This window comes from Ailuropoda melanoleuca, chromosome X (genome assembly GCF_002007445.2).
Source record: "Ailuropoda melanoleuca isolate Jingjing chromosome X, ASM200744v2, whole genome shotgun sequence".
NCBI classification, from domain to species: Eukaryota; Metazoa; Chordata; class Mammalia; order Carnivora; family Ursidae; genus Ailuropoda; species Ailuropoda melanoleuca.
The window spans coordinates 99,708,262-99,729,872 of record NC_048238.1 but is presented as its reverse complement, the minus strand read 5'-3'; the positions used below and the strand labels follow the sequence as shown (position 1 = coordinate 99,729,872).

At 43.4% G+C, this 21,611-nt stretch overlaps 1 protein-coding gene across 4 annotated transcripts in view; it reads left to right on the top strand.

The window, feature by feature from the left end:
- The window catches only part of FGF13 (fibroblast growth factor 13), a 468,684-nt gene that overhangs the window by 261,153 nt on the left and 185,920 nt on the right, over positions 1–21,611 (top strand). The gene's annotated exons all lie outside the window — the stretch shown is intronic.

The following is a 21,611-nucleotide window of genomic DNA, read 5'->3' as shown; positions in this document are numbered from 1 at the left end:
CTGAATCACCAGTTAAAAACTTCTCAACAAAGAAAAGTGCAGGGCCCAATGGCTCCACTGGTGAATTCTACCAAACATTTTAAGGAGAATTACCAATATTTCACAAACTCTTCCATAAAATAGGAAAAAACACTTCCTAGTTCATTTTATAAGGCCAGCATTACCCTGATACCAAAGACAGATGCAGACATCATAAGAAAAGAAATTACAGGCCCATATACCTTATGAATACAGATACAGAAATCCTTGAAAAATACTAGCAAACCGTACCCAACTGCATATGAAAAGAATTACACATCATGGCCAACTTGGATCTATCCCAGTAATGTAAAGGTCGCTCAACATAAGAATATCAGTCAATGTAACACATCATATTAATAGAATGAAGGAGGAAAAAAAATACATGATTATCCCAACCAATACAGAAAAGGCATTTTATAAAATCTCTCAGAAAAACTTAGGAATAGAAGGAAACCTCCTCAACATGATAGAGGGCATATCTGAAAAACCCACAGCTAACATCATACTCAGTGGTGAAAAACTGAAAGCTTTCCCCCTAAGGTCAGGAACAAGACAAAGATGCCCACTCTCACTACTGCTATTCCACATTGTATTGTGTTTTTTTAATTTTATTTATTTTTAATATTTTTATTATATTATGTTAGTCACCATACAGTACAGCCCTAGTTTTTGATGTAAAGTTCATGATTCATTACTTGCGTATCACACCCAGTGCACTATGCAATATGTGCCCTCCTTAATACCCATCACTAGCCTATAGCCAGAGAAATCAGGCAAGAAAAAGAAATGAAAGGCATCCAAATTGCAAAGGAGAAAAGCTATCTCTTCACAGGTGACATGGTACTACATATAGGAAATCCCAAATAATCCATAAGAAAGCTACTAGAGCTAATAAACTAATTGAGGAAAGTTGCAGGGTACCGGATCAACATGCAAAATAGTTGGTGTTTCTTTACATCAACAATGAACAATCTATAAAGGACAGTAAGACAGAAATTCCATTTATAATGACATCTGAAAGAATAAAATATTCAGGAATAAATTTAACCAAGAAAGTGAAAGACTTACACACTGAAAACTATAAAATATTGCCAAGAGAAGTAAGGAAGACCTAAATCTAAATCAAAAGACATCTCGTGTTTCTCAGAGTCCATAGTCTCTCATGCTTCATTCCCCCTTCTGATTACCCTCCCTTTCTTTATCCCTTTCTTCTCCTGAGAAACAAACTGAGGGCTTCAGAGGGGAGGGTGGTGGGGGAATGGGATAGGCTGGTGTTGGGTAGTAAGGAGGGCACGTATTGCATGGTGCACTGGGTGTTATACGCAACTAATGAATCATCGAACTTTACATCAGAAACCAGGGATGTACTGTATGGTGACTAACATAATATAATAAAAATATTATTATGAAAAAAAAAGGCATCTTGTGTTCATGGATAGAAAGACAATATTGTTAAGATGTCAGTACTTCCCGAAGTGATCTACAGAGTCAATGTAATTTGTATCAAAATCCAACAGCTTTTTTTTTTTTTGCAGAAATGAAAAAGCCAATCCTCAAATTCATATAGAACGCCAGAGGGCCCCAATATAGATAGCTATTGTAAAAATGCAGAACAAATTTCGAGGACTCACGCTTCCCGATTTCAGAACTTACCACAAAGCTACAATGATCAAAACAGTGTGGTACTGGCATAGGATAGACATACAGACCAAGAAAATAGAATTGGGAGTCCAGAAATAAATGCAACGTCTATGTCCAATTGATTTTTTGACAAGGGTGACAAGTCCATTCAGTGCTGAAACAATTGTTTCTTCAATGGATGGTGCTGGGCCAACTGGAATTCCCATGCAAAAGAATCACATTGGACCCCTACCTCACCTATATACATAAATTAACCCAAATGGATTAACAAACTAAATATAAGAGCTAAAATTATAAAATTCTTAGAAGAAAACATAAGGGTATTTCTTCATGTACTTGGATTTGGCAACAGATTTTTAGATATTTTGCCAAAAGCATGAGCAAGAGAAGAAAAATTAGATAAATAGGACTTCATCAAAATTAAAACTTCTGTGCAAAGGACAGTATCAATAAAGTGAAAAGCCAGCCTACACAATGGGAGAAAATATTTACAAATCATATATTTGATATATGTTTTATATATAAAGAACTCTTTTTTAAAAGTATTTTCAAGATTTTATTTATTTGATAGCGAAAGAATGAGCAGGGGGAAGGGTAGAGAGGGAGAGAGAAGCAGACTCCCCGATGAGCAGGGAGCCCAATGCAGGGCTCGATCCCAGGACCTTGGGATCATGACCTGAGCCGAAGGCCGTCACTTAACTGACTGAGCCACCCGGGTGTCCCTAAGAACTCTTTTTTTATTTTTTTTATTTTTTAATAGTATTTTTTATTACATTAGTCACCATACAGTACATCCCTAGTTTTTGATGTAAAGACAATTATCACATGGTTTCACTCATTTATGGAACCTAAGAAGTAGGAAGATCGGTAGGAGAAGAAAGGGAAGAAGAAAGGGGGGGTAAACAGAAGGGGGAATGAACCATGGAACTTTACATCAAAAACTAAGAACTCTTTTTTTAAAGATTGATTGATTAACTGATTGATTTGAGAAAGAGAGAGAGAGTGAGCAGGGGGAGGGGCAGAGGGAGAGAGAGAGTGAGCAGGGGGAGGGGCAGAGGGAGATCAGCAGACTCTCCCCGCTGAGCAAGGAGCCCAATGCAGGGCTCAATCCCAGGAACCCAAGATCATGACCTGAGCCAAAATCAAGACTTGGACGCTTAACCGACCGAGCCATGCAGGCACCCCTGTATAAAGAACTCAGCAACAAAACGAGAAAAAATAGGCATAGGACTTGAACAGACATTTCTCCAAAGAAGATACATAATAACCAATAAGTACATGATAAAGTGTTGAACATCATTAGCCATTAGATTAATGCAAATCAAAACCACAATGAGCTACCACTTCATATCCATTAGGAAGGCTATCATTTTTTAAAAGAAAAATAACAAGTGTGTGGATATGGAGAAATTGGAACCCTCGTACAATGCTGGTGGGAATATAAAGTGGTGTAGCCACTGTGGACAAGTCTGGCAGTTCCTCAGAAGGTTAAATAGAGACTTACCTTATGACCCAGCAATTACATTCGTAGGTATGTACCCCGAAGAATTGAAAACTGGAACACAAGATACTTGTATGCCAATGTTCATTTCAGCATTATTCCCAATAGGCAAAAATTGGAAACAACTCAAGTGTCCATCAACAAATGAATGGATAAACCAAATGTGGTGTAGCCATATAATGGAATTTCTGAATCATGCTACAACATGGGTGCCTTGAAAACATAATGTGAGGTGAAACAAGCCGGACACCAAAGAATAAATATTGTATCGTTCCACTTAGGCAAATTCACAGAGACAGAAAGTAGATTAGAGGTTGAGGGGGGACGGGAAGGAGGAGAATGGGGAATTATGGCTGAAGAGTCACAGAGTTTCTGTTTGTGGTGATGACAGTTTTTTCGAACTAGATAGTGGTGATTGTTGCACAGCATGGTGAGTGTAATTAATGCCTGAACTGTACACTTAAAAATGGCTGACATGGCAAGTGTCACGCTGTATATATTTTACCACAATAAAAGATAGGAAGAAAGGAAACCTTTTCTAATTAAAAATAAAGTTACTCAAAAGTGGTTACATTACTTAAAATGTGGTGACCGTGTTTTCAAATCATCTTTTTCTCTGAAAGAAGAAAGCTAACCACAAATGAACTTCTTCTAAGAATAGAAAATTTCTCATAGAAAAGAGGCTTTCATATTTCATACTTAGAATGATTTCAAGTGGAAGAAATATTACTGACACTTCAGTCTACTCATATGCTATTTAGAAAGTTTTCTTTTGTTGTAACCCTTCTGAGGTGACGAATGCTAAATATTGAGATAATTGTTTCTCTTTGTCATGGTAATCTTTATAGAACACATAGACATCCATCCTAATTACTCGGTCCATCACCACAGCCTGTTTCTTCAGTCTTATCAAAACCTCACAATAACAGCACATTTGTAGCTGATGAAGTCCCTACCAGTAAATGTTTGCAGGCCATGGCATAGCTGGCTTCTCTATTCGGGATCTCACAAGGCCATAATCAAGGTGTTGATTGGGCAGCATTTCTCTCTGGAGGTCAGGGTCCTCTTCCAAACTCATGTGACTCTTGGCAGAATTCATTTGTTTGTGGCTGTTGGAGTGATGTCTCTTATTTTCTTGGTGGCTGTCATCTGGGGTCCATTCTCAGATCCTAGGGACTGCCCAGTGTTCCTTGCCATGTGGCCCCCTCATAGAGCTGCTCACATGGCAGCTTATTTTTATTTTATTTTATTTTATTTTATTTTATTTTATTTTATTTTATTTTATTTTATTTTATTTTATTTATTTATTTATTTGTCAGAGAGCACAAGCAGGGGAAGAGGCAGGCAGAGGGAGAAGCGGGCTCTCCGCTGAGCAGGGAGCCCGATATGGGACTCTGTCCCAGGACTCTGGGATCATGACCTGAGCCGAAGGCAGATGCTCAACTGACTGAGCCACGCAGGTGTCCCAGCAGTATATGTTTTCAATGCCAGCAGGTGAATCTCTCACTTTTAATGCTTTTACTTGATTAAGTCAGGCCCCCCCCAGATTAATCCCTTTTGATTAACAAAATCAACTGATCTGGGACCTCAATTACATCTTAAATTTTTTTTTAACTTTGCCATCTTCTGTTGGCTGGAAGCATATCCCAGGTTTCACTTGCATTATAAGGGAGGGTATTAAACAAGGGTGTAACTCATTGGTTGTCACCCTAGTGTCTGTCTACCACCATGTGGAATTGTCACCCAGCATAACTAGTAAATGGGGAAAAGAAGGATTATTGTTACAATGAAAAACCAATGTGGCTAAGTTGAAGTTTGGTTGGAGAAATGGACAAGTGGTACTTTCATGTCTCCCAGCTTCCCGTGGTATGTGTTTGCATTAGTCAGGATTCTCCAGAGAAACAGAAACAATAGGATTTATTTGTTAATTATAAGGAATTAGCTCACACAGTGATGGAGGCTGGCAAGTCCCAAGGTCCACAGGGTGAGTCAGGAAGCTGGACACCCAGGAGAGCTAATAGATTAGATCCAGTCTGTGTCCTAAAGCCTGAGAACCAGGAAAATTGGTGGCATAGCATAAGTCCAAAGGCCAGCGGACTTGAGACCGAGGAAGAGCCAGTGTTTCAATTTGAGTATGAAGGCAGGAATGAAGCTGATGCTTCACTTCAAAGGTCATCAGGCAGAAGTAGGTCCCCTTTACTATGGGAAGGTCAGCTTTTTTGTTCTATTCAGGCCTTCAACTGATTGGGTGAGGCCCACCCACATTAGGAGGAGCAATCTTTACTCAGTCTACCAGTTCAAATGTTCATCTAATTTCAAAAACATCTTCACAGAAATACTCAATAATGTTTGATCAGATATCTGGGGCACGCTATGGCCCAATCAAGTTGACACATAAAATTAATCATTACAGTATTCTTCAATGATGGCATGCCCTTTTCCCTGGCGAGTGGGACTGATCCAATTATCATGGCAATAGGACTCATCCAGTTCCAGATTTTTCCAGGAACCTGTGTCGGGCTGAGGGCCTTTCCTCAGGTTGTTCCCAACAGCCATTGCTGGAGCACATTACAAGTCTGGTTAATGTATCTTAGTCTGCGTGCTTCCAGGGAGCTTTTGGGAGAAGAGAAGCCAGTGGCACTTGCTCAGGAGCAAAGAGGCAAAGATGAAGCCAGGAACACAGGTAGGAGGCCTTCCTTTCTTGGGGATTCCCAGCTGGGCCTGCCTAATGCCTGTTCACCTTGCTTCTGCCACTTTCTCCAGTCATTGCAACCACCCTAAACACGGGTCAGAAAGAAAACCGTGTTCCTGTTTTGCTCAGCCGAAATCTGGTAAGGGACTACCAAAGTGCCCTGTAGAACAGGGGAAAGTATAAAGAAACTGCCTCCAGAAAAAGGTTGGCAACCCAAAGTAGCGTGTGGGTCAGCCCATGACCATCCCACTTCCTAAATCGGAGTGTGACGCACCCTGCCCTCAGCCCAAACGTTCTGTCTAGGTTGCCGGGGCTTGACCTAGGGATCTCTTCACCAACTAGGGACCGACTTCAAGGGGGCCATCTCAAAGCCTCTGAGAATCTTTCCCATGCTCTAAGCTGATCTTTGCAAGTTGTCAGTTAAGCAAGTGTTACACAAAGACCTTGGGAGACGAGAGAAGGAAGAACTGCTCTGTAGACAACGTTTAAACGTTGCTGATGGGCTTCCTCTGCATCTCCTAGCAACTGTGAAAGTGCCTCTTCCACCAGCCAGTAGTTAGACGCCTCATTGGCTGGGAGAGCTTGTACGTGGAACGTTTTGCCCTGGCTTTGTTGTGTGCAGTCTTGAACTCTCCTCTCCTTAAAACGCTACACTAAGGAGGAAGCAGAGGGCCATCTTCAGAATGATCACTGGGAAATGGTTCCACTCCCCCAGCTGACATTTTTCAAGCTTATGAAGAGTGGCATATTTCAATTTCTTGGTGGTACCAACAGGCACTCCTCAAGTGACCAGGGTTCTTGGCATGAGTCTAATGAATGCAAATATAGAGGCAGGGCGGAGGGGACGAAGTGGTAGACGGGCCATCAGAAAAAACGGAGGTCAGGTTTGGGAAGCTTGTGCTGCCTCCCATTATGGATACTTTGTTCTTGTGCAATCTGAAAGGAATGAAACCACAGTTGCGTTTCCCCTTTGCATTAACGTTCCTGTCCCCACATAGAACCTGTGTTTATCCGTCTCCATCCCTTTCTTGCGGCTTTGAAATGGGACTTTCAACCGAGCTTCCTATGGGACTGTGAGCACCTCATCAATAGCTAGTGATTCCCATGGCAGCAGCAGGTTTATTACTGTTTACATTTTTTTCATAGGTATGCTTTTTTATTGAAGTCTGGTTAACACACAATGCTTTATTGGTTTCAGGTGTACAGCGTAGTGATTCAACAAGTCTATGTTATGTTGTGCTCACCACAAGTGTAGCTCTCATCTGTCCCCATACAACACTATTACAATACCATTGACTATATTCCCTACGCCCTACCCTTCATCCCTGTGACTTACTCATTCCCTAATAGAAGCCAATACCTCCCACTCCCCATCACCCATTTTGCCCATTCCCCACCCCCTCCCTTTTGGCAATCATCAGTTTGTTCTCTGTATTTATGGTCTGTTGGCAGAAAGTTTTGTTTTTAAGATTTTATTTATTCATTGGAGAGAGAGAGAGAGAAGGAGCAGGGGGAGGGGCAGAGGAGAGGGAGAAGCAGATTCCCCACTGAGCCACCCAGGCTCCCCAGCAGAAGGCTTTTAAATGAACATGGTGGCCAGCTCCTTCCATCTGTGGAGGGTCAAGCCAGCACTCATGTCTCCCCTTCTTTCTGCCTCTTCCTTTCCTTATTCCTCCTTCCTGCTTTTGCTGTCCTAGGAGTAGAATTCTCCTGGTACTGACTCTGCCCATGAAAAACAGTGGTAACCATCGTGAGCCAAATTGGCCAACAGAGTTTGACATTCTTGTAGAGGTTTTAGGGCTTGTCCAATACTCTAGAAGCCATGATTCTGAGCATTCACAAATACTGATGGCATTTGTGGGGGGTGGGGGACACTCTTTCTCCCTCTGTCCAAGTTGGGAACAAATTAAGAAACAAGTCAAAAGTGAAAGGTGTACGAAGAACAAAATATCACCTTTATTCTAAATAAATCTGACACTGGGAGATGAGGTTTTTATCTGTGAAGAGGTGGACGTTCTAATAATGAACCCCGTAATTAGATGTATCTTCTCAGCCACAGGCAGCTTGGGATCATAACAGACTTCAAACCTTCACCTGCACAAACCCCCACCTGCAGGACTTAAGGCGGACAGGGGCAGAGCGGAATGCCTGCTCTCTGTGATGAACTGGCTCCCAAGGAGAAAGGGAAAAGGAAAGGGCTAGTGTAGGGCTTCTAGTTTGTCTTTTAAAACTTCACCAGTACCCCAAACAGGAAAGAGTGAATGATGGGGCAGAGAGAAGCCGGCTGTCTTATGCTAAGTGAGCTTCGTATTGACAAAAATACCAAGGAGACGGAAGAACCCCCCCACCCCTACCCTGAACTTAAGCAGTGAAAAGACCTTAGAGATCGTCTGGTCCATTCCATTTGAGGAAATCTGGGCAAACACAGATGTTGTGACTTATATAGGAAGGGGTAGGCTCCTAGGCTGGGCTAGGAGTCCAGGCACCTGAGTTCTAAGGTCGTTTTTGCCCACCGTTCCTCTCCTCCAGTAGCCCTTGAAGCGTTAGACTTGTTAGGTGGAATCTTTGACATGACGACGGAAGGAAAACAGGTTTATAGAAGAGAAACAAGAATGGTGTAAAGGGTCAAGGGAATTGATTTCTCAAGAATGTTGTTTTGCAAACTGCCCATCATCTTCTCCATTGCTGCCATTAATACTCTCCTGCAATGTTAATGATTGCTGGGTACCTACTTGGTCATATTCTGTATAGACGTATTTAGTCCAATGAGATACTGCAGGGGAGAACTAAGGGTGACGTGATGTGTCTGCAATGTCTAAAGAGCAGAATTAGCTAGTCCATGGTAAACATTTTCCCTCTGGAAACTCTATAGTTCATGGAATTACCATTATCAAAAGGGGTCTGTGTTAAATAGTGTTGTTAGATGTTGCATACTGTTAGATATAACTTTTTAAAATTTATTTTTGTATTGAAGTATAATTCACATACAGTGTTTTACTAGTTTCAGGTGTACAACATAGTGATTCAACAAGTCTATGACAAGGGTGGTGTTCACTGTGGTAAGGGTAGTCACCCTTGGTCACCACACAGTGTTATTAGAATATTACTGACTGCATTCCCTGTGCGGTACTTTTCATCTCCTTGACTTATTTTATAACTGGAGTTCATGCCTCTTCATCCCTTTCCCCTACTTTGCCCATCCCCCCACCCACCTCCCCTCTGGCAATTACCAGTTGTTCTGTATTTGAGTCCATTTTTTGTTTGTTCATTTATTTTGTTTGTTAGCTTCCACACACAAGTGAAATCATATGGTATTTGTTTTTCTCTGACTTATTTCACTTCACATAATACCCTCTAGGTCCATCCATATTGCAGCAAATGGCAAGGTCTTATTCTTTTTTATGGTTGAGTAATATTACATTACATATATATATGTAAAGGAGTAAAATAGAGTGAATATATATATAGTGAATGTATATATAATAGAATATATAATATATATATATATATATATTCACTTCTTCTTTATCTATTCTAGATAGAACGTCTGTTCATAAGAGTCTGTGTTCCTAGAATATGTACCCAGAACTCCTTCCGCCTACACTGCTAAGTACTAACTATGATCATCTCTTACCTAGATGATAGTACTGGCCTCCTAAGCAGTCTCGCTGCCGCTTCTCCCCTGAAATCCCTTCTGTACGTAGCAGCAGGAGTGACCTTTTGAACACGTAAGCCAGATCACATCACCTCACTCTTCTGCCTGAAACCGTGCCATGGTTCCCTGCCACTCAGAATTAAAGCCACTTATTACGTGGCCTACATAAGCAGGCTTCGGCTTCTTTTCCGTCCTCTTATCACTCTTCCCCTCGTTCTCTCAATTCCAGCCGCGTTGGCTTCCGTTTTCTACAAAAACAGCACCTCCTACTCCTCCCTCAGGGTCTTTGCATCTTGGATCCCTCTCCTGGGAGTGCTCTCCTTCTAGGCATTTCCGTGGCTCACTGTCTTCTGCACTTCATTCGGGCCTTTGCTCCAACATCGCCTTCTTGGTGAGGCTGTCCGTGTTGTTTTGGTGAGGCTAGGTGATACTCCAACAGAAGGCTGTTCTCTTCCCCTGAGTGACTCAGAGATCCTTGAGGGACTCATCTTTCTGATGTTTACTGTTTACCCCCCCCCACTCGAATGTGTATATAAACTCCATGAGGGGAAGGGTTTGGGTCTACTTTTTTTTTTCCATCTGCTGTATACTGTATGCATTGACTAGTGAGTGTGTGGCATGTAGTAAGTTCCCAAAAGGTATTTGTTGAAAGAATATTGAAAGGTAATATTATGGAGGGAATAGAAAATGAAAAGGCCTAAGGAAACATCTTTGTGCATGTGTTTTCTTCTCAGGCTGAAGATAAAGATACGTCAGTTCCATACGTAATATTTGATTACTGTTATTAAAATAACTGTAGAAGGGCTTATGAGCTGTAAACCTGAGTTAGGTGTTCGGCATTGAAGTTTGGATATCGTATTAGTCTTCTCTTTCCGCCATGACATATTATGGCTTAAGCAGTGTAAGGTTTTCATCATGTAATTCCGTAGGTCGGAAGGCGGACACACGTCTCAGTGGGCCCAAACGAAGGTCTTGGCGCGGCTGCATTCCTTTCTGGAGGGCCTAGAGGAAGATCTGTCCCCTTGCTCTTCTGGGTTAGCAGAGGTCAGTTGCTGGTAGCATGGCGATCCCTGTGTCCTTGCTAGCTGCCAGCCGAGAGCCCTTCCCAGCTTCTACACGCTACATGGGTTTCTTAGCTCGTGGCCGCCTTCCTCGGTATTAAAAGCCAGCAACAGTAGGTTCGGTCCTCTCATACTTTTATTCTGTCCTGCCTCCTCTTCTCTGCCCCACTCTTATGCCTCCCTCTTTTGATTTTAAGAGCTCATGTGATTACACTGGAACCACCTGGGTAATCTAGGCTTACCTTCATCTAAGGGTCAACTGCTTAGCAACCTTAATTACATTGTTGCCTTAAGGTAACAGAGTCACAGATTCCAGGGGTTAGGATGTGGACATCTTTCAGGGGCCATTACCCTGCCTACCAGATATACAAATGATGAGCAGATATGGTATTGTAAGGATATAGGCTGTAGAGACATGAGGCCCTGGGTTCGAATCCCACTCTGCATCTTGATAGCTGGGTTATTCTGGACATGTTCCTTAACTTCTCTGACATTGAGTTTCCTCTCTGCTGAGTGGGGACAATGAGGATACTTGTTTCATGGGGTGGTTCTGGATATTAGAAATGATATGAGAAAGCGCATAGTAGACATCAGGCACCCTATTTTACTCCTTTAAAAAATACAATGTGAGTCCTCCTGATGTTTTAAACGTGAGCACCAGACCCAGCTTGGAGCCCACCTCCGATGACCTTACCTTGAAAAGGATGAAGCAGGCTGAGTGGTCTTTTTTTGAAACCTTACTTAACCAGCTGGGTTTGTAGGGAACGAGGAGGAGGTTTAATAGAAGTGTTTATGATTCATTTACACCTAAATCATTAAATGCTATTTTAAGGACATTTTATGGCTTGAGGCTTTTAAAATAATTGTAATGCCTTTTTCTTAAACAGAAATGCTGCCAAGAGTAAACAAACTCAAATACCATGTGCTTCGAAATTCCTCTCAAACAAATTTCGAGTGGGTTCTAACCTGGCACAATATCTTCTCCCATCTGTAATTCCTGCAGGGACAGCCCTCCTGAGAAGAAACACCAGCTCTATTTACTGAATGGGGAGTTAGAAACTGTGGCAGGCATGAGTGCAAAGAAAAGCGCTCATTGAATTGGAACGTTGCTCTTCTCGAATTATTTTCTGGATCTCGGCTATTGTAATTGGGAACTTAGTTGTAATGCTTCCCGTTAGCCGAAAATGTGCCTCTTGTAACTATGTAAGGGGTAAGAATTCTTCTGCAGCATGTAGGTGAGAACTGCATTTCCTGGAGACGTTGAGGACCATTTGAGCTTGCCCTTTGATGAGCTTGAGTACAGTTTGCAGGTTTGCAACTAACTAGGGAGAGAAAGATGTAACCAGTGCATATTTTAAATGAAACAAGACCTGCCAGGACGCACGTCTTGATCAGTTGGAGGAGCCCTCTCCTCCCTCTGTTCCTGGGCCTTCTTTCTCTTTTACTGTTTCTCAAATCACTGGCGCAGCCACGTTTCGTAAACTGCCAGGTAGCACACAGCCATGATGACATACGCATTTCTTATTGTTTCTGAGAAATGGTTTTTATAGATCAGCCCATAGGTTGGTACTTGCTTTATGGTTCCTGCCAAAGGGTCAGTCGTGAAGGGCTGCTAATGGACTTGAGTGAACTTTCATCCGTGTCACGTTGGTGGAAGGAGTCCCAATAGGTGATAGAAGCATATATGACCACAGAACACTAGCAAGAAGGGGAAATAAGGGAATCCTCTTGGCTTGAAAGTAAGGGTACTATTTCCTGACTAAGAAAGTACAATGAGTTTGCTACTTAGATACCTTTTGGGGGGATATAGGGAACGGTCCAGGTGAGTTTGATAGCATTCATCACTCTCCCAGTCATAATTTTTAAGCAGCATTATAATAATGCTTTCCAGTTATAATTACTAAGACCAAGGAATTCCTGGCTGTCAACAGAGCCTGTAAACTGGGGTTTCCTGGGCCCTAAAGACATCCCTGGTGACTTGGAGCAACCATGAGGTTTATATCAGAGATTAGCTTTCAAAACATGAAATAAGAGTGTGAGGGAAATAATGACAATGAGTAGGGCAGGACTCTTCAAGCATGCCATGTGAAGAAGTATGGTGTCATGGAGCGCGTCTTCTAGGAGGACGTAGGTGTGGTGCTTGCGAGTGTGCTCTCTAGTATATTGGTGAGGAAACCCCAGTCCTCTGAGATTTAATGCTCTAAAAATGGAAATAATTGTTAGGAGAAAATAGGCTTTCTATAACAATTTAGCCTGTGGTGTTGCCCAAGAAAGGTCTTAAGATCAAAGACTGAGAAGATTTCAGGCTGTTGCCATGAGTAGCCATGACACCATTTTGTGAGCCTAATCTGAGCACCTGTACTAACAGTTATTAAACGCAAAGACATGGAAAGCAAAGCTTCAGACAGACAGACAGACACACACACACACACACACACACACACACACACACACAGCAAGGCTGGCTGGAACAAACATGCATCAGGCAGTGAGTTATGTGGGAACTGTCCCCCTAGCTTATTGTATCTGAAGAGAAAGGCCACTTACTGAATGGTGCCCTTGCCTCCCTCTTTGTGCATGGAGGGAGAAGCAGAATTCGATTCAAAAGCAGTGCCTGGAGTTATAGGCTGCCTAGAGTTTCAGTCTTTTCTTTTTTAAGATTTTATTTATTTGAGAGGGAGAGGGAGAGAGAATCTGAAGCGGACTCCACACTGAGCGCAGAGGCTGACGTGGGGCTCGGTCCCACACTGGGAGATCATGACCTGAGCTGATGCCAGGAGATGGACGTTCAACTGACTGAGCCACCCAGGCGCCCCTAGAGTTTCAGTCTTTAAGACACTGTGGCCAGAAGCACTTTGCATCAAAAACAAAATGAGTGAGGCCAAATAAACTGTTTCAGTGAAGCCAGTTACAGTTAAATATTTTCAAGAAATGCCAATGTCATTCCGGAAGAAATACCATTTGTCAGTCAATTTACTGCTCTGTGAACGGTACAGCCATCTTTTTTCTCCTGCAGGCCAATTCCCCTACTTTGGTTAGAAAACTAAAATGGAGGTTGTGTGAAGCCTTGTGGAGATTAGGAAGAATGTAGGTGGTTGACATGTTGTGCTTGGGAAAGGTACTCCGCGTTAACTTGGATTCAGCCTCAGTCAATACTCAGGGAGTACTTTGTGCATATGGAGTACCTGTCAAGAGCTAGGCGTTGTGCTGGCTGCTTCCACCCACGTCATCTAATTCTTAAAACAGCACTGTTGAACACTGTGATTCAGTTTGGTCATCTATAAAAGATGGAAACGGACGTGCTCAAGGTCATGGCAGACGTGGCAGGGGTCTCCCAAGTCTGGAGCTCTTTCCTCTGTCCCGTGGCAGGGTTGCCACGAATATACATTGAAGCGCTGCCCGAATTGTTGTTTGGCCTCGGGAGAGAAGGGAATGATCCCGGACAGAGTCCCCACTGTGCACCACCCACTGTTCTAGGCAAGTCTATACTTCAAAGTGCCCAACGGTCACCTCAGAATGTTCTGAAAAGACAGATTCTGATTCTGTTGGTTGGGACTTGGCGAGCCTCAGAGCCTGCATTTCTGACAAGCTCCTGTGTGATATCTGTGCTGCTGGTTTGGGGCCCTCCTTTAACAGCAGCTGTCATTCCATTTTATGGGTGAAGAAACTAAGCCCAGGGCCACGCTGTGGAGACCACTTAGGGGATTCGAAACCAGGACAGATTGATTGTGAGGCCTTTGCCAATACACCCTGCCAAGTTCCCTAAGGCTTTCGAAACCTTCTCCTGGAGAGATCCGTTTGTATTCCTTACTTAATTAAGGGGCCTAGCACTTGAAAGTGCTCCTGCCTTTGGAGCTCTTCCTTCTTTGCTCAGGAAAACATCTTTGCAGTTAATCGTGCTTACACTTGCGGCGTTAATTTTTCTCTTGTTCCCTCAATTAGACACATTGGTTTGCCATCCTAGCTGCGCCTTAGTGGAAACACCTGAGAAGCTTTTTAAGGACTACCAAGACCCATACCCCACTATGAGACCAATTGAATGGGAAGCTCTAGAGGCGAGCGTTTTATAAAAGCTCCCCAGATGATTCTGAATTACAGGGTTCAAGGAAGCGGTTTCTGGGAAATGGAGCCCAAATCCTGTATTATGTGTTGTCACGAAAGAAGGGCCAGCATATTTAGCCAATCACCAACAAAGTTCCCGATGAATTCTTGGCACCATTTTGTTTTGTGACTGTGAGCTTAAACTGTCCTGTGGTTCAGACTGTAGCATATGTAACGTTTGAAATAGCTGTGTGGACCCTGAGGATGTGGAGCTGATGAGAAGGACCAGGGTAGCAAGATGAAGCATCGTGGGCTGGCTTCACACCAGCAGCACAGGTTCTCACCAGCCCAAGACATTGACCTTGATGGGTGTTAATAGGATAGACCTTGGTTTGACTCAATTCAACACAACTGGCTGGTGAGAGGGCATTTTGAAAGAATCATGAGAACAGAAGGCAGGGGTGGATTAATGCGATGGCAGAGCTGTGGTCAAACCATTGTCTGCTCAGGCTGCAATGAGGCTGCCGTGTGGAGGTCTGGACTGCTGTGCAATTTTGTATATGGCAATGCTGGGCTGAGTGAGATGTGGAAAGAAATGGAAATAGTAAGATGACTAGGGGCCAGAGCCTGCCCTCCAAGGAGGAAAGAGGACTTTCCACTGGGGATAGTGCAGAAAGGCTTAACATAGTCCTTCTCAGCCCTAGCTGTGCCCTTGAATCAGCTGAGGAGCTTGGAAGCCTACCAGCGCTCTGGCCCAGCCCAGAGATTCTGGCTTAATTGACCTGGTGGGGCACCATGGGTATCTTGCTTTTTCAAAGTTCCCCCGGTCATGCTAATGTTTCACCACAGCTGAGAACCACTGGTTTAGACTGTGTTTGCCCTGGGCCGAGGAGAATGCGGCTGGCTGGGAGAGGCAGAACGAACAGCTGGGGCTGTCGCTCTCCTCATGTGATCCTTGCCCAGCAGCCGCAGCACTTAGGAACTTGGTAGAGATGCCAATACTCAGCTCCAGCCCCGACCACCTCAATCAGAAACTGTGAGGGAGGGGGCCCAGCCATCTGTCTCCACAAGCCTTCTTGGTGAGTATGATAGATGCTTCGGCTTGGCTGGGACTTGAGCAGGGTGCATGGCAGGGGGATGCAATGACGTAAAGCTGGAAAACGTGCAAGTAACAGGCTGGCATCAGCTCTTCTGATTGGACCATTGAGATGGCCAGCAAGACCTAGTGTTCTTCGGTGGAATGTATTTCTCTGTGGTCTTGCGATTTCTCTCTCACATGCTCAAAATTGCAGCAGGGATAAAATACAGGTCATTCATGCAGGGACGCAGGACCTCTGAGAGCACACTCTGCTCTGCTGGTGGAAGCTGCCACTTTTCTTGTTAACGGACTTGTTTCTGCCTCCTCCCTGGTGACTTGGGCCTTTATAAGATGGGAAGGCCAGGCTTCAAGAAAGCTCCCTGGATAAGGTCAGAGAGGGTTCCCCAGCCTCCTCTCCTTACGTCTCATCCCCACCTGAGCCAGGTCTTTGGTTGGCTGGGCACCACCTGTTATTCACAGCAGGTGCCTGAGGATGCTTGCCATGGGCGCTGCCCAGTGTCATCATTCACGGGACAAAGCCTTTGCCCTAGGCTGAGTAATGACCCCACTGATGTGTAGCAGCAGTGCTTTCCATCGCTCCAGTCAAAGGCTTTCTGTTGCCTGGGTGATTGGCATGCTCCCCGGTGCATTTTCCTTTCTTTCTGGTCCGGACTGTGTGGGGTAGTTTTCATTCCCCAAATGGACTAGCTGAGTCCTTGCAGGATGCTGGGCATCTCTAAGGGTCACAGAGGGACTTCCAGGATTGGTGCTTATTCTTTACAAAGAGCTTTCTAAACCAGAGAGGCTTTAGCCATCATTAAGTCCGGCGATTCTCAGCTAAGGTGATTTTGCCTTCATCCTGCTAGGGAGGGATATTTGGCAATATCTGGAGACAGTTTAGGATGTCACAGTTTGCCGGGAGGTGGAGGGATGCTCCTGGCACCTCGTGAGGTAGAGGCCAGGGGTGCTGTTAAACACCCTTTGGTGCACAGAACAGCCTCTCAAAACAAAGAATTATCTAGCCCCAAATGTCAAAAGTGCCAGTGTTGAGAAACTTTGGCCTAGTAGCCATCGCTTATTTTTGAAATGGGAAGACTGAGGCTCAGAGGTGAAGCGGCATTCCAAAGGTCACCCAGACGTTCCGTGATGAGTCAGAGTGGGGGATCCTGGTTTCCTGACTGCTCAACAGCATCCTCTCCATCCGGGACAGCATTTCTTCCATGGCGGCTACCACTGTGTGCCTGCCAGCAGCCAGGCAATGTGCTGGACTTCTTCCATTTATGACCCCTTCTTCTTAGCACATGCTCTCAGAGTAGGCTTGATGATCCGTAGAAGGGAGTGATCTTACACATGCAAAGCTACCATGTGCAAAGCATTGTGGGCCATTAGGGAAAGCAAAGATGATACCAAAAGACGTGGTTCTCACCCTCTGGGAGCTTACATTCAAGTTATGGAGGAAAGACATATATATGAAAATAATTATCACCCTAACCTTTCAATAAAAGCCTATGATGATAACCAAAAAGCTATAGGGTGATAAATGGGACATAGAATGTTCCTGCTTGGGAGAGCTTCTATTCTTGTGGGGAGGATGAGATGAGATACATGCATTTAAAACCTACCGTTGTGACAGGTACCAACCTACCTAAGGTAGCTGAGAAGACATGTCTGAGGAGGTGACATTTAAGTAGAACCTAGAAAGACATAAAGGGGGAGTCATAGTGAACAGCAAGTATAAGGCCCTCAGGCAGGAAAAAGCCTACCATATTCTAGATACTAATGGAAGAATCTAGCGTAGAGTAAGAAGAAGAGAGGCATTGATGGAACTGAGGAGGCGGGAAGCCGGCATGATACAGTCCGCATTTCATTCTACTGTGAAAAGAACAAAACAGCCAGAACAAACAAAATTTAGAGGCAGTCCTAATCGTGGTTGAGGGGGCTGAATGGAGATGGGGGAGGTTTCAAAGATGAAGGTAACTGAAATTTCTAGAAGTATTTTAAAGTTGTTTTTATGTTGATCATAACAGTATTTGATTCTGTTATGTGAATCACTTAACTTACTCATTTACACTTAAACCTGCCATCTTGATCATATCCACTGTGGCAGTCAAGCTTAAATATCATATACAGATAAGTAATAGACATTTAGCTGGAAGGCAAAACGGAGGTCTTGGGGTAACTCATCCTGTGGTTGAATATACTTTTCAGCATGACAGGTGCTCGGTGACATGGAAGAGTAATTGCTCCAATTACTCAATTTTCTTCTCACTTTTGTCTCACGTGAGGACATTTGATAATGTGTGTATTTTGCCACATTTTCTGATTCATAGGTGTTTTTATGTATTTGCTTCTTGGAGTCACTAACATATGTCTAATAACTTTGGTAGTTCCAATCATTTCATTTCCGTTGCCCTGGTGATCTCAGATTCGCTTTGATTTAAAATCATGTACCATTAATTAAGTATATTGAGTCTTCTCTGTGAAGAGTTCATTTGAAAGCAAAAAACAGCATCATCAAATAATTGAGGGCTTGTTAACTGCTTCCAGCTTGAAGCCAGCAAACCTTGCGAATCACAGTGATCTGGTGAGGGGGCAGGTGCCTACGTGGCATTGTCCAAATAGTTTCCTAAGCTGTCTGGTTGCTTTTCCATCTTTGAATGAAGAAAGAAAACTTTGTTGGGGGTAGGGGTAATCTTTTAAGCTAAGTTGTACTGAAGAGCCCAATCCCTTTTTAATATACGGTGTTTGTACAAAGCAGTCTTACTCTAGATTTGCTGGTAAACACACTGGAATCCTGGCTTGCAGGCTGGGCTTTTCCAATAACTCTGTGACTTGTCAGGGTACATCCCCTTCCTGAGCTTTATTTTCCTTATGTTTTAAGACAAAGGGGTTGCACTTAATAATCTGTGAAGAAATTTTGTTTGAAATGACATGGAGGATGATGTGCTGTTTGTGATACTACTAAATATTGGCCTAGCTATTTTATGTAGCCACTGTTATTGGTAAAAGTTACAGAGTAAAACAACTGGATCTTTCTTAAAAATAGGGGTAAGTGTTAACTTCATTAATTAAAAACACATTTAAAAGGTACATTACATTGGGGTTAAGTGATTAAGTTTTGCTCTAGACCGTTGCTTTCTCTATGTCTAGTTGGAAATGGGAATACTGTATCTCTGTGAACATGAGTAGCTTAGGCCAAGTCATCAGGCTTAGACTTAACCCCCCTTCCCTTGCCATAACTGCCCCCCCACCCCTGTCTTTTATCTTGGGGATTGCTGAGAAACCCAGAGGAGAGTAGGGATGGTTCAGTGCCAATCCAGTGCTGCCGTTGAGAAACCAGTTCTTAATGCAGGCTTGCCCACCTAAATGGTTAGTCAATAGAACACCTTTTATAACAGGCCCCAGCTATTTCATAAATTGTGCCCAAAACAATCACCCCCCCCGAAAGTCACTTACTCTTGTCACCTCCATGTCTGAGTATGCCACCTGCCAGTGTCTGTGTGTCTGGATGTGTGGATTTGCATGTGTGCACTTGTCTTCCCCCAACTCTTGACCACTCCTGTGGGACTTTGCAGTCCTGAGGAGGTGGGCTGGGTGATCAAGGCCAAGGGCACTGAGTATTTGGGTGCAATTTCCCAGCAGAGGCCTACCCCTCAGTAGCCGTTGTCACGGGGCTCAGGAACCTTCCTCAAAGCATGGGGCCTCACGGCCCAGATGTCAGCCATGAGCCACTCTTACCACCTTATTTGTCTTGAAGAGTCAAGTTGAGCCTCTGAAACTGGAGGAGGCTTTGTGTAAATCATTGTCTCTCTAATCACTGGAGTCGTTGGTCTCCCTCCGACATTGGATAAATCTATTGTTGGGGAGGGCAGCAGGAGTCATGGCATCAATGTGGACAAATGGCTCAAATGAACAGGAGGAGGAGCGGTTTTCAGAGGATAGAGGTCACGTGCAAGAAGGGAATGCACTAGAAGGAGAAAAATGGCAGAAAACGTTGGACTCAACCAGGGAGAGAAGAATCCCATTCTTTTTCCTGTTTTGATGACCTGTTTTGATGATCTGGCTGCTTTACAAGCCTCCTCTCCCTTTTATAGAGCTAATACTCCTTGAAAGCTTTGCATCCTCATCCCTTTTGTAGAGAAGTAGAATTAAGGTGCCCACCTGCCCTAGTGCTGGGGTCCTGTGGGAAGTGCCCTGACAGTCCTGTTGCTGCCATTGCACATAGAGCCACTGTTCTGGCTGAGGGAGCCCTGGGAATAAATGGATTTGATATAATAGTTTTAATTGTTGACATAGAATATCCTCACGTTCAGAACTTCCATAGACCCGAGTGAGGTGTTGCCTATACGATGTCACTTCCGGTTAAGAAGTCCACAGTGTCTCTAGCTCTTGTGTCAGTGTGACACCAAGCTATGGATATATTGGCTTTCCTTCTGTTTTGCCTGAACTGACTGATGTTTGGGGCATTGAGTAGAGACAGCCTGAGACCCAAAGCTGAGCCATTAACTCCCAGATGTTCACAATTTCCAAGGAAATGTTCTATGCCTGTGGTTATTACTCACATGGCTCCTTAAATGCTCTCATCTTGGCACCTTTTGCGCTTGCTGAATTCAATTTGAGGAAAGAACAGGCGAGAGAATTTTGTGGAAAGCAATTACCCTGCACTTTTGTGACCTTCATGCTTTCCCCATCATGATGAATTTGGGGGCTGGTTCTCGTATCGGTCAGCATGTCGCTTCTATTAGAATTTTGTTGTATGTTACAGATAACCAGTTGTATCTAATTAAACAATAATGATGGCAGCACAAGGCATTTTCTGGGAATTAATGACCAGCTGGGAAAAGCTGATGGCTGGAGAGTCAGCAGAAGGCTATTAGCTTCAGTCTGCCATTAATCTCCAGAAATGCCCATTTGTGACGTCATTGTTGGTATTGAAAAACGAGAGTGGAAGACAGTTTCCTGATGTTTATCGTGTGCTTCTGAATGACAGGTTCCCTATGTGTTATCAAAAAGTTGTTCTTTTCTTCTTAATCTTCCAATTGTCCTTTCATCTTAAAATATGTTTCTTATACACAGTGCGTGAAAATGGAATTTCTTAGCTTCTAGATAATCACGGGAGTTTCTTTTTTTAAAGAGTTCCAAGTTTGGGAGGTTTTCTTTAAATATTTTGGGTGGTAAAACCAGAATTGGTCTTCAGCTGTGATGTTGGAATTTGATAAGTGTCTGTATTATCCTAACTCTCTGCTCATAGCAGGAAATGGTTGCAAATGTTTTGAATAGCAGCTGTTGCTAGCAACGATGTGCATTTCACAATGAGATTCTATGGAGTTATAGTCACATTCCTTGTAGATGAAGGGGACTCTTTGCCAGGAAAAACTGTGATGGTGTGCCTATATAATATTTTTGATTACTGCTGCCGAATGCTAGTGGAAAATAGAGAGCTGACTAAAATATTCATCACCTTCTTGCATAATTTAATGACTTATAAAGGAAGACAACAATTCCACATATAAGCCATCTATCAAGAACTTGTTCTAAATTCATAATGCTAATTTAAAAGTTTTGTTGGTTTTTCTATCATTTTTTTTTACCCCAACATGAAAGAAAGTTCTTAAAGGTCATTAACATCCCAGCCAATGAGCTGGGAATGTTTTGCCAAACACAGAAGCTTCAGGTCCCACCAAATTTCAACCAGAAGCTGTTTATATTTTGCAAACACCATAGCGTTATTCTCCCGATAAGAAGGTTGCTGGTGGTATCGGTCCTTCTAGATGCATGCTAAGTGTATGCGTTTGGGGGAGTAGGATGAGTCAGCATGCCATTAATCACAGCTTTAGAGGCACTGACTCACTCCTGGCAAAATGGAATGGCCTCATTGGGAAGGGTGTGAAAGAGGAAAAAAAAATCCATTCTGGGGTCAG